Source organism: Ictalurus furcatus, chromosome 1 (assembly GCF_023375685.1).
Source record: "Ictalurus furcatus strain D&B chromosome 1, Billie_1.0, whole genome shotgun sequence".
Lineage (NCBI taxonomy): Eukaryota > Metazoa > Chordata > Actinopteri > Siluriformes > Ictaluridae > Ictalurus > Ictalurus furcatus.
The window spans coordinates 12,518,702-12,532,454 of NC_071255.1; positions in this window are offsets into that span (position 1 = coordinate 12,518,702).

Below are 13,753 nucleotides of genomic sequence, written 5' to 3' on the forward strand. Positions count from 1 at the left end.
ACCATTGTCATCTAAAACCTTCACCTTACATGATGGAAATTTAACCAAGATCCTCCATTTGTGGTTACTGTGTGAAGTATTCTTCTAGCACATCATAGCCTAGTGTCTATGCAGTTCAGTTACAGCTGTCTCTTTTATCTCAGAGGGGTTTGTTTTTTTCTGCTTCTGTACATGTATCTGTATCATCTCATCTCATTTTTGCCATCTATTCTTTCTCTGCTACCTGTTTCCTCACAGCAAATTGTACCCAGTGCTACATGAAATTCATTGAGAGAGGAATAACATTTCTAAAGCATGCTATTCCTGAGAAATGACACTACATACAGACAAAGTGTGATATACTAGGTTGGAAGGGATGGTTTAACATGGACTTTAACATAGTGTCTGATTCGTGTGTTCTTATGTTTAAAAATGTATTACGATGTTTGTGCTATGTGCTTCTCTTTTTTCTTTGCCTTATTTTCCTTCTTCCGCCAAGGAAGGATGCCCCAGTGCAAAAGCCTTTCACAGCAGGTTTATAAATGAGATTAATTAAAGCGATTCGAGTAAACACAGCCACATTGACTTGCAGTCTCACCAACACACATTCACGGCAATCGCTGGATCACCTGTCTGCCAACTAAATTAAAGTGAAAAAGGCTGTTGGGATGGAATTAAGTACTTCTGCTATGCCCTTAAGCCAATATTTCCAGAACCTCAAATGACCGAACAACCCTAATGAGTTCAATTGATGTTATTCCTGATTGAAATGGCATCATTTGTCACTTCAAACGTTCAGCATCACTAGTGGCTTGCAGATAAGGTTTGCTAACAAGCAGGTTGTTTAATTCAGTGCATTGTTGGGTTTGCTCTGCTAGCTAAGGTATAATCAATGTTGGAAAGAGTACAAAACATCCTGACTTCAGTAAATGTAGTGCTACTGTAGTAATAATTAATTCGCGTAAAAGTAAAAGTAGGCATCAAGAAAATTACTTGCATAAGAGTAAATGTCATCTTGTGAAAAGCTACCTCAGTAATTACTTGACAACAATTTTTCATATTGTCTCAACTGACAACGAATGATGTTTATTAATGTTATTTCTATTATGTTATTATGTTAACTGACTGAGTGAGCTGTGCTGAAGTAAACACCACCTCGATTATCAACCATATACTTTATAAAGAAAGGTAACTTCAGCTGGCTAGATAAATGCTGTTGGGGTTTCAGTAGCATGGGGTTCAGTTGGGGGTTCATTAGTTAGCTCATGTTCATTCATTCATGTATCTAGCTACATAGTTAGATGGATGCCTTGCAAAGATATTATCTTGAACATTTAGGGTGTAGCACTTTGATATACTATTTACTTAACACAACAGGCAAATGCTACAGAGCATCAAAGTGACATCAAAGTTCAATAGAGAGTTTTTGCAAACCAGATAATGCAGATACGGGCCAGCAGCTTTGGGTAGCGTTCATACCTACCATCAGAATGGGGGGAAAATGTGATCTCAGTGATTTTCACCGTGGCATGATTGTTAGTGCCAGATGGGCAGGTTTGAGTATTTCTATAACTGCTGATCTCCCTGGGATTTTCACTCACACACACACACACACACACACACACACACACACACACACACTCACAACAGTCTCTAGAGTTTACTTAGAATGGTGCAAAAAAGAAAACATCCAGTGAGTGGCAGTTCTGCAGATGGAAACGCCTTGTTGATGAGAAAGGTCAACGGAGAATGGCCAGACTGATTCGAGCTGATAGAAAGGCTACAGTAACTTAGATATCCATTCTGTACAATTGTGGTGAGCAGAAAAGCATCTCAGAATGCACAACACGTCGACCCTTGAGGCGGATGAACTTCAACAGCAGAAGATCACGTCGGGTTCCACTTCTGTCAGTCAAGAACAGAAAGCTGAGGCTGCAGTGGGCACAGGCTCACCAAAACTGGACAAAACTGAAGACTGGAAAAACATAGCCTGGTCTGATGAATCTGGATTTCTTCTGAGGCACACAGATGGTAGGGTCAGAATTTGGCACCAACAGCATGAATCCATGGATTCATGAATCCACTGTGTCAAGTCATCATGGACAAGAATTTCAAAGGCTAGCCAATGTGTTTGGGGGTACAAATTATCTCACTTGGTTACTAGATATCTAGATACTAGATACAGCTGTTTGCTGTAGATATTTCTTGCTTCCATCTTTTTTTTATACTGTAATGAACTGGACTTGGGAGTATGGTGAGAATCTATGTGCAATAGATTTATTAATAAATCCAGAACACAATCCAAAAATCAGAGTCAAACAATCAATGGTGAAACACAGGGATATCCACAGCAATCCACGTAAGGGTAAATCCAAAAAATACTCAAAGAAACATGTCATTGGTCAAAAGAGAGGAATAGTCTTCACAGGAACTTACTTAACCTCAAGTGTTTGCAAGACCTCACAGTGACTATGAGTATGAACTGGGTTTATATGTACTTTAAATATGAAGTGGAAAAGGTGAAGAATGAAGAAGCGGTAGTTATTGAGCAGGGGGCCCCTCTGCTGTCATGGAGGTGTAATGCCCTGAATGGGTGTGATGTGTACTTTATGCTTAAATGTTACCAGCAAGCAAAATGCTTCTACTGTGCCAATGGATGCATTCTAAACTAATTAAAGCTTGTCGTTGCTGCATTTGAATCAGGCTACAAATTGTAAATGTAAATTGGAACACTAAATATTTGATAAACTTACCTCTGACTTCTGTTTAGATTGCAAAAATTTGGCTGAGATAATAATTGTGATTGCATCCATTTACAAACGTTAATTCCTACAATATAGGTTATAGCCAAAATGCGTGATTCTATTTGCCTTATTAACAATCCTTAATTAATCCATATCACATAATTATCATAAGGATTAGAATTTTGACTAGTTGCCAATTTAATTTATGATAATGTGTAATATAAATGATTTTTCTACATTTTCTCCACAGTTTGTTCACCTGCCAATTCCCACTCACCAGAGAGTTCTTCCCTATCATACAACAGCATCACAGGGCAGCGTAACACACTCAGAAGATAGCTCTATCTACCCTCATCCACACGAACGCACACACAACCACGATTGGCTAGTGGTACTCAGATTGAGAAAGTGTAATCTTAGTTCCTAACAATATTGCTCTTATTCTTGGACTCCTGGCCACAGATGGCTGTGGCATCATCAGGATTCAAACTAGTGATCTTCCGACAATAGGGAGAACACTTTGTTGTTGTGCCTTATGAGACCTATAATATAACCTCTTCTGCTGGTGTTTCTTACAATAACATAGCCTGATAGACATATGCACTGCCAGTCAAAAGATTCAGAACACTGTATATTGTATTTTAACATTTTGGTGTAGATGTCCTCATTTTGAATACTAAAGTAAATCAACCCAAGGAAAATGTACAAGTGAAGAATGTATTATTATTATTCAATGTTTAATTAATTGAGAAATGTTAGCCATGCCGTTTATTGGAACAAACTTAATAGGCCAAAATCTTTATCACTCTAATTAAACAACCAGAGCAAGACACATATTTAAGTTTTACATTTAATATTAGCACAGTCTGAGTCTTTTATCTTTAGGTATAATGGTTTACCCTGTCTTTTATATAACACTCATTTAGGATCTGTGAGCAACCAGTTAATAAATTCCACAGTTCCAGGTGTTCAAAAACCTTTGACTGGCATTGCATAATTTACTCACTAACAAATACAATCAATATTGACAGCCCTAGCTGTGCTACTTCAAATATTGAATAGCAGCGTGGATGGTTAATGACCAGACTCAACAGACTTCTTTCAAACATACAGTATTGTTGTTATTATTATAAAAGTCCAGGTTTGCTCGTTTGCAAAAGGTCAGCTATGAACCAACATTATAATACTGAACTCCTCTCTGCGGTCATGCATAAACATATTTACACATTTCTACATGTAAGCAAAGCACGCTCCCTTCCAACACACACATACACACCAACACTAGCTGTCACACTCCTCTGGGAGACGGAATGTTTGGAAGGCATTCATTGAAATTCAGATCCTAAATATGGCAATCAGCACAACCATAAAGGATCCAAATTTAATTGGCCCACCCAGGGCATTAATTCCACAGTTAGTGCTGCACTGCAGAGCAACATATGCTCCCTAATGAATCCCAATGCTTCCCAATAGGACACATTTTATTGATCCACAAAGCCGGAATTACAGTCTCCCCTAGCTAGGCAACAATGCTGCAAAGATGCACATTACAACCTAAATGCCTCCACATGAGCGTGTAGGGTCATGGGTATGAAGCAACAAACATGCTGCTGTACACACTTACGAAAATACCACAGTACACACTCACAGACACACATACAGCATCCCACACGAGGGTCATTATGCATCATTACAGAGACTTCACCCTATGACAAACAGCCAAAAAGCCTCTCCTCCCCACACATGAGAGGAATAGTAATGAGTGCCGGAGAAAAGAAACGTCCAGCCCATGCAATCTTCCCCATACCACACTGTTCTGTCTGTAAAGACTCAATCATGCATCCTTCTTTTTCCCCCCTGCACTTCTGTTATGACATCAGCTAGCTGCTCCTGAATCCTTTTCTCACTTCTTCTTTGTCCTGTATTTTATTTCCTTTACAGTTTTCCTTTCATCACCTACACTTATCTCTTGTATTCAGATTCACACCTCCCAGCTCCAGTATTTGCCTTGTGAAGTGCAGAGAGAATTCTTTTTCATCAGATTTGGTTTCATCTCACATCCTTTCTTGTTATATCTCCCTCGGTTTAGATGAATTCACAAATTGGTTTCGCTAGATGAAGATCAGTTTCCTAATCTGCCACAGGCCGTACCTAGTGCTGAACTCTAGAGCTATTATTAGAATGAATTATGCTTTCAGGAAAGTAGCCAAATGTGTAACCTATGCAAGTAGCACATGCACACATACTAACAGATGCATGTCGTGTTGCACTCCCACGTTATACATATTAATGAGGGCCTGCTCTCAGCATTGAGGCACAGAATGACCACGAGTAAACAAGCCTCTGACTCTGTATTAATGCCCTTGTGGTATGATCCACAGCAGAGTTGATTAAAATCTGAGAGAGAGAAAGAGAAACAGGTGATGCAGCAAGCTGACCCAAAAGAGTTCGACAGTCATTTGCACAACCTTATGTGTGACAGGCTGATTCAAAGAAAGTCATTATTTTTTAGGCACATGTCAAAGTGTTTTGTTGGGGTTTTTTTTCATTTGCTCTCTCTTAAACAGGGATGGCAATTATTTCTTATATAAAATGGCCAAAGTTATCGGTCCCCTGTTTCATGCCACAATGCAATCAGAGACTAAGATTTCTGGATGTTTTGGAATAGCGTGAGGAAACCTGAGAACCCAGATGAAACTCATGCAAACACAAGGAGAATATGCAGAACTCTGCACAGACAGGAACCCAAGTCCAGGAGCTCTAGGACCCTGGAGCTACCACGACTGCACCACCTGCTGCCCCGTTGTGCAGTATTTTTTTTTTTACAAAAACAAATTATAAATAGACTCAATGGATCATTCAGTAACTACAGTGAAGCTAATATGAAAGTCATCATTTAAACTATGAATACTTTAAATACATATTTTTTTATTAAATGCATGACTTAATTTCCCCATTGAACCTTGTATATTTTTTCAGTTATGACCCTCCTCTCTAGGATTCTTGAAACATCCTACTTTGAACAATTTACCAATACTGATATATTGCTATTCAACAGTTACTTCCTGTAGACTAAGGGTATGTCTCAACCAGCTCCCTATTTCAGTAGTCAGGGCACTGATCAGGGAGCCGGCCATTTTAAGGGCTATCTCAATTGCAAAATCCTTCCGGTGCAATGGAATGCTCGCTCCCTAAAAAATCCCACAATGCATTGTAAAAACCAGGGAGCATTGATGCTCAATATTTTCCATTACTGGAAATAATGTCATGGGCTGCGTACAAAATCGCATACTATGACAGAACATACTGTGCAGTACCTACTGTACGGCCTTTGAAATAGTACTTACTAATCAGTATGTGTGTGCAGTATGACTACAATCCCGGACACAAGTGCATGCGTAGAATTTTCGTATTATGCTGCATGATGAAAGTTCAAATTTGGTGAAATCTGACCTGTGTAATTGTATGACGTGAAGACGTGTGACCAATAGACGATCGTGACGTCACTGCGTGACCTTTTTAGTAAAAAAAAAGAAAAGAAATTCAAAAATGGAAGCGCTAATTTTAGTGGTATCGAGCTATCCAGAACTTTACAACACAGCTTTGAAAGATTATAAAAACAACTTATGTGTGAAGTAGTGAAAGTTTTGATGGATGATGTCATATCCTGTTCCCGCCCATATTCATAGCGGCATCCGACAAAAATACGCATGCTTAAAGCCTAGTGTGACCGCAGCATTATGGGATTTATGACTTGTGTAGTGTCCATCAGATACATACTGCAAAATCTCGCTGGAAGCAGTAAGCCATCCGGGTATTTCTCGCCTACTGTGAATTCGGACATACTACCCCTCTGCCATACTGCTTTTCGCCTACTGTGTATTAGGGTAGTACACGATTTCGGACGCAGCCTGCGTGTATTAGTGATGTGTCGTTCATGAACGATTCGTTCATTTTGACTCGGGAACAACGAGTTGTCTCAGAGAGTGATTCGTTCATTTTGTGTTGACTGCGCATGCGCTACAACATCCTCATAGGTTCTGTACAGAAAACAGAAATGATTAGTTCACCACTCAAGTCTTCGGGTTCGAGTCGTTCGTTCATCACGTCACAGCCCCACTACATTCAGCCTATGGAGCTGTGACATGATGAATGAACGACTCGAACCCGAAGACTCAAGAGGTGAACTAATCATTTCTGTTTCCGGGGAACAGAAGTGTAAATGTGATGTGACAAAAGAAAGAACGACTTGGATAAGGAGGTGAGGTCAATATAAGATATAAGATAATTCGGCCTTGGTTGCATTAGCCTGCAGTTTATTTTTTATTCCAAATGTGATCAATGTTTGCGTAAGTATTGCGTGCATTTAGCCTGCATGAGCGCGTGCAGCAGGCTAAATGCAGGAAATACAACCCTGCACTCAATGAGCTGAATGCAACGGAGATTGCACGCGCTCGTGCAGAGATACTGTAAGTGTTCGAAAGACATTTTTTCTTGGAAAATAACTGTCGTAATCTAAATATAATTGTGTCTCAAGCACAAATTTCCTGCACAGTTCATCAATGTTCATCATGTTTATGCTGAAATGATCATGATGAGGTTTACCTGATGTGCTTAGGTCTTGATTGTGGATGAAGCAAGCTGATAAAATACTGTTAATTAAAATAGCATAAACTCTAAAAAAAAAAAAAAAAAAAAAAACGTCAATTAGATACATCACTCACAGCGTGTATTTTAACTGGCGCTTACGCTTGTGCCTGCAAGTTAACAGTACACTATGTGCATGCGTTCTCTCACGATCGTTCATTCAGTGGTGAAATGGTTAGGATTCACTTCACTATCATTTTGGCCTTGTGGCATTTTTAAACATATTCTTTTTGTTCTTCTTTTCTAAATTGTTTGATACCAATACCATACCACTGTGTACAATACAACCCTTTAGTCACAACGCAAGAATGTCTGTTTTATCCGTGTATAGTTTAGATTGGTAATAAATTCAAACTTAATGCAGTGACCTTTTCACATATATATAAAAGAAGCCTTTTTCTTACACTCAGATTTCATTTAACACTGGTGATGCCAGTAAGAAAAAGGGGAATTTTTTTACTGGCAAGAAAAGACAAGTAAGTTGAGGAATAGTTCAGAAAGAAAAAAAATTTCTTCACATAAAGCTGAACAACACTGTATGAATTATAAGCATTTAAAGTGTTGTGTTTTTGTGCTGTTTTAAGGATACAGTACAGTGGTTCACTGAAGCACATCGGCATTACATGAACTAGTTAATCTGGGCAAGCTGAAAAATGCTGACCCCCCAAAAAAGTCAATGTATAGTTCATACACTTCAGCTAGCCGATGTGCTATAAAGTGAGAGTGGCTTGTTCAGGTTCTATTTCCACTAACAGAACAAAAATGAACAGAACATTTTGCCATACTGTGTCTGAAATGTCACTTACTCAGTATTGACTTCTTTTTTTATAGAACTGTTGTATAAAAGCAATATCGCACTCACAGTTCGCAATACGATACTCGCAATATCGTATTGTGCAGTTCTACTGAATATTGACACGTGCATGCTGTGAATCACAGCCGTGCCGATTTTAAGTCACATTTATAGTCAAAACATCTATCTATACATAGTTTATAGTGATTTGTAACACAGTTTTCATTAAATGTGTAAAAATATATTTTGGTTTTTGTCAGTAAAATCTTTAACAATTTTACGGTATTAGTGAAGTTTGTTTAATATTATTGAACTGCTGGTTTATGGATTAACCCATGTGTGTAGAAATGGTTGAGGAACATCCATGCATTTATGGGTCAAACATATTCCTATGATGATACTATGTACATTTCAAAAGTTCAGATTCCCAGAAACACTTATGGGCGGCCCAGAGGGGCTGACCTTCAAAAGAATATTTTAGCTATGCATTTATAAATATTAACAGCCTGTGTCCTCATAGTTCTCATAGTCTAGATCTTTACAACCTAACAGGACTACATACTGTACCAAGACAAGGTAATGATGTCAATGAGGAGGGCAGCATATATGCTGCATGCTAGTGGAATTGAAGGAAGGAAAGGATTATATAGAATGAGAGCATTAAATAGAGATGAACAGAGGAAAGAGATGTGCAAGATAGCCTACTAACAGAAACAAACAGGAAGGGGAAGGAGAGAGTGAGAGAATGGGAGAGTAATGAAGTGACAGTGTGTCAGAGATACGCTTCTGTAGAGCTTTTGACCTGAATCTGAGATTCTCTTGTTTAATTGAGGCTGTAATTACTCTCTCTCACCATGTCATTCAGATTGCTATCTACATACTGCAAGAGCTTATTATCATTAACTCAAGTGACTTCTCTAAATCTAACCTAAAATTCCCCCTCACTCTGATCCTCTCTGCTCTTCAATACGTATCAGTGCTGTTTGTCTGGCCCATCAAAATTGTTAAAGAAGGCCACAGGAAACATCAGCAAATTAAACTCAAGCCTACTCAAGAGGAAGGGATTGGGCAGAGTGAATCAGTTGGAATGGATTAGGCCAGACTAGAAAAAAAGGACTGCACTAGGCAACTGGAACAGAATAAGAACAGAAGTATGGTAATGACCTTGGGTGTTTGCCGCTGTTTACATATGTAGAGTAATGATCGTTATGTAATCATTTTCTCTGGGACCATTTGGCTCCCACGGTTCCACCTGTACAAACAAGCACCCAGCAGAGACAACAGATCCGGCGCAATGTGCTTCTGCTCAGCTAACACTCACGTTCCGGTGCAAAGCCTGCATTCATGCATTTTGATTTCACACTTTGACCTCTGTGCTAATGAAGCTCTGCATAAAGAAGGGGGAAAGACATAGAAACAAGGGAGCAAGGCAGAGGATGGGAACATGGAAAAGACAGGGGAGAGGAAAAAGAATGCCATAGTGCTCACAGTTGTGCCATATTGTCCCGCAAATGTTTAACTGTGTTTGATAGCTAACAATGTTAAACTATGAAAATGTTAATTTTGTGCTGCTGTATTGTATTGTGTAAAATTGGTGATTGTTCACTGGGGAATAAAACAATTTGGAGCATGCTGTTGTTGGGAAATAATTGATGACAGGATGTTGGGTTGTGATGAAAACACAAAGCAGAGTTACTGTTACCACCCAGATGCTGATTATTTTCCAATAACTGCACATTCATTTTAAACTTATACCACAGCTGTTCGCCAACAATTACAATTTTAGACAAGTTAGTTCCTGTTATCAGTTACATTACAGCAACTATAAACAGTCATTCCATACTCTAGTCTCTCTCTCTCTCTCTCTCTCTCTCTCTCTCTCTCTCTGAGTTAATAAGACAAAAAAACACTGCTTGTCACATTACCAAGGAACTGGACAGCACAAGGTCCTCTAAAAAAAAAAAAAAAGACTATCAAAGCACTGACATCCAAGACTCCTTCCATAAATATTGAATAAATGTCTCCTTGTGGAAAGCTTCACATTTGTTAAATAACCACACAAGTTATTTCCATTTATTATTACACTTAATCATGCAAGCCTGTGTGAATAAATTGTTACTATAGAAATTATAATCTATTAGACTGAGTGCATTAATATAAACCTTTGATTTGAATTACAGCCAGCACTATTGTCTGAGCTGTTGTTATAGAAAATGAATCAATGCCTTCTGACCATTCATCAAAGCTGTGGTATAAAAGTGTTATAACTATCTGTGCTATTTCAGTGAGTTGTATGTTGGTAGACATTGTAATGACTGAAGTCTCTATTCTGCAGTGTTGGAAATGATGGAAATCTGACAGATGGTGAATGCTATCCAATTAATATTTACAGTCCACTGTTCATCCGTCATATTATGAGTCACATGGGGTGGATATTTCAAGGATATAAAGTACTTTTCATTTTCCTTGAAGAAGAAGACTGATGCATTGATTACATAAATAAAGATCATGTTCATCGAGTCAACCTTGAAGATTACCCTTCATAACTATCAACATGGAAAGCATCCAGATCAATCCGATCACTGCATACACACAGGAAGCCACCGCAGATGGTTTGTAGGAGAAATCGATTTGATTTCTAAAAAATGCATATGATAAAATATCTTTTCTATATTACTACTACTTTACTTTAACTTTCACTGTCATGGCTCACAGGGGCAATTCCACCTTGTTCCCCATGTAGAACTTCTTCCTCTGTTGTCTCCTTCCATTTTCTGTGTTACCTAATCCTTATTTCCTCTGATTGGTTAGCTCTATTTAAGTTCCCTGTGTTTCTTCCTTAGTTGCTGGAGCATTAACCTCATGTCAGGTTATGTTTGAGTTTCTGGTTGTCTTATGTTTGTTATGCTTGTGTTATTTGCAATATGTTTTTGATTATTTAGCATTTTTCTTAGTGTTTACTTTCTAGTTTATTTAGTTCTGATAATCCTGGTTCCTCATGCGTCTACTCTTGTTTATTCCTTAAGTCTGTTTCCTTGAGCCTGTTCTCTGTGTTGTCTTCAATAAAGAAGTTCTGCACATGCATCCGTCTCTCTGGACTCTCCCCGTGACACTGACTGTATTATTAGGATTTCTAGCACAGTTCACGTCAGTTCTATTATACAGTAGACATTGCCACAGCTTTACAGAATTCCAGACATAGATTTAGATCCCTAATGAGCAAATCATAGGCTACAATGGCTAGGAAAAACTCCCTGAGACAACATGAAGAAGAAATCATGAGACTCTAAAGGGAATCCTTCCACTTCTGGGTGACACTGGATGGTGGAATTATACTTAATTACTCAACTACAACTATATACTATGAAGTCAAACAGTACTAAGTGTGTTGAAGGGTTGTTCCTAATAAGCCTATTGGGACGAGGCAGTTTTTATGATTGCAGTAGTTCTCATGCTACGTTCACACATAAAGCTATTTTATTGCTGCAAGTTGGCAGTAGCTATACCATGTCGCCAGTAGGCATTCCTACTACTGGTTGCCATAGTAACATGGGTGGTGCAACTAGTATTCCACTTTTGACAACAAACCAGTTTTATTACCACTAAAATTAAACATTCTGGAGGGAGAGCATTTGTATATAAAATTCACTAGTGTATATAACGTATCATATCATATGACATGAAGGAGAAGCAGTGTGTGCTCTTCGCCACTGTAGCCATCTATTTGCAGCAAAAGCCCAAGTGCCAATTAGTTTAGCTTAGTTTATGGCCTCTTCAGTCGTGGCTTCCTTGTTTCTGTTCTACTGTCGTCACTCCCATTGGTAGTCGCTGCACCATGACACTCCAAATTTGCGTAAAGTTAAAATTTTCTCAACTTTGTCGCATTGCTGGATATGCCCACATCTAGACGTCAATGGTCTCTGTCGCTCATGTCGCCAGCACTCATTGAAAATTAATGATCTCAGGCCGCTTTGCCGCTGCCATACACTGTATGTCTGAACATAGCTTCAGAAGGTACAATATTACAGTATCCATTTGAGATTAAACATAAACTCTAAAGGCTCCATGGTCAGATACAAGTGTATCTTGTGTCATGTGAATGAGCATTGTGGGAAAGTGGAGAAACACACAGACAACACTGATATGTGGTCTGCCTTCAGTGCCTGACTGAACGAATATGACCAGGGCTGTGTAGAAATATCATTCAAGTTAATGGAAATATCTAAGCTTGAAGGTTGGCAGCACAAATCTTTCCACAATTTTGGCAACTTTATCTTTCTGTCTCTCTCTAGATATCACAGCTGATTAGCCTAAGATCTTTTTCATGCTCCAACATTCACACACAGTGGCTACATTATGATCCTGCTGTGTGCATTTTTACAGGATCAGCTCGACTAACTCTCTGATCATGCAGGACCAATTAACACCCAGCCCTCTTCCCCTTACACCCCCTGACTCTGGAGCGGAGAAGCAGGAACATGATGTGCTGTGAAAAAATCGAACGAAGCTGACCTTCTGCCAGCGATCAAAGTGAAAGTACATTCCCCAGCAGATCCCCTGCAGTGGGAGGCTGGGAAAGGACACACGCCTGCGGGCACGCACACACACACACACACACACACACACACACACTCCCTCACGGATACACCTCTCGCACTGCTTTACACATGAAATGTGCCTTTTTGGTATTAATTTCCATGAAGTAGCAAAGTGAAGGTGGAGAGTTTTTCATTACACAGAAACTTGTAAGTCATCATTTTCAGTACATTTGGATTGTAGCACGCACGGTCTGCTACCTTGAGCTGCTTGACTTATGTTGATTCCTTTCTTTTGTTCACTTTAGAAACTCAGAAACTAGTTTACCTTTTCCCCCTTGCTTTATTTCTGTTCCCTATTGAGTATGTCAGCTCCACAAGAGTAAGGGTGTTTAATTTCAAAAGAGCCTGGTGTCTGAGATTATTCATCTTGCCTGGTTTGTGTTTGACAGCCTGGGGTTTACTTGCATTTGTAATGGGAATTTCAGATAAGACCGTTTTAAGGCATTTTACCAACCAACCTCAAGAACTCTAAAGCTTGAAAAAGTGACCTAGATAATGGTTACTAAAGGTCAGATGATTTGGGGAAAATCTGCTTTAATTTAAAAAATTGCACAGAACTGTTAAATAGTCTACTTAAATAGTCATGGTCTGAGAAATTACAGGCTCTTTTGGCAAAAATCACACGAAACATTGAATGAATTTTGCATGGATAAAGGCTAAATTGGCATGGGACACTTTTTTTTAACATAACATTCACCAAATTGAATGGCACCAGACTGGCAGATTAATTCATACTGTCCATTGGTACTGTCCCAGTGCAAGTGCATTAAATGCACACACGGTACTGTATTTGTCTTAGGCACATTTGTTTGTACTATACAGCATAGACATTTGAGATGGATATGAGACGAGTTTAGGATTTCAGCTTTTATTTCCTGATATTTACATCTAGATGTGTAAAAACATAAAACACAGAACCTTTTGTATGAGACCACCCAATTTTAGGTGAGCAAAAGTATAAGAACAGATAAGCCTTGAAGTAAATTGAAGTA